This window comes from Dendrobium catenatum, unplaced genomic scaffold, assembly GCF_001605985.2.
Source record: "Dendrobium catenatum unplaced genomic scaffold, ASM160598v2 fragScaff_scaffold_28, whole genome shotgun sequence".
Taxonomy (NCBI): domain Eukaryota; kingdom Viridiplantae; phylum Streptophyta; class Magnoliopsida; order Asparagales; family Orchidaceae; genus Dendrobium; species Dendrobium catenatum.
Window position 1 is genome coordinate 509164 of NW_021318490.1, and position 982 is coordinate 510145.

Below are 982 nucleotides of genomic sequence, written 5' to 3' on the forward strand. Positions count from 1 at the left end.
TAAAAGCCGCCGTCTTTATGCAAAACACATCGTCCTGGATCGATTTTGTATCGGCCAGGATGATCGGCTCAATACAGCAAGAATTGTCCGCCATATCTACTTAGGAAAATCTTATTTTTGGACATCGTCCCCGTGGATCGTCCGACTATAAATTGTCCGGACGATCCAGAGCGATTTGTTTCCAAAAATTTTCTCAAGCAGTTTTTGAATAGCATTTAAATGGGATTTTGTCCAGGCCGGATGTGCAAGATCGTCCGGGACGATTAGAATGTCCAGCTTCATTCAGGGCGATATTTGCGGAAAATTCTTTCCTCATTTTGTGCTAATCGCCAGGCGATTTTGGCTATCATGCCGGACGTAAGGCGGCAACTTGCATAATAGCTCGATTTGAGAGGCCTAATAGTAAGCTATGTAAGGCACTTTGTAGTGTCTTTGGCAGCCATTGTAGGCTTCTTACTTGTGGGAGTGAACTAGAAGGAGAAGAGCTTGAAAGGGAGAGAAGGAAAGGGTGAGAGTTTTGAGAGAGGTGAGAAGATCCTGTGAGGGGGAAATTTCGGAAGGGGATAGGTGACCGTGTGAGGGTGCCACACGGTTGGCTCCGGAACTTTGCACTTTAGTACCATCGGATTCAGGCTTGTCTTCGAGTGTAAGTTCACAAGAGAAGAACATCTTTGGTGTAAGGAGCCGTGCGACTGACCGCACACCGGGGGAAGGTGTGAAGGTGATTTTGTTAAGAGTTGGCTTCTCGCCTATGCGGGGGCTTAAAGGAGAGACACTAGTTTAGTGGCAATACTTGGCGGGTGCCTCAAGGAGTGGACGTAGGTAATGGTTCTGACCGAACCACTATATAATCTGGTGTGTTTCTTTTTTTTACTGTTCCTGCATGTGTTAATTCTCGCACTTTGATTGTGGTTTTTTTGGTTTGGAGTTTTATCCTTGATTTTTATATGTTTTCCAAATCCCCCTCTCCTTTGTTAGCCTT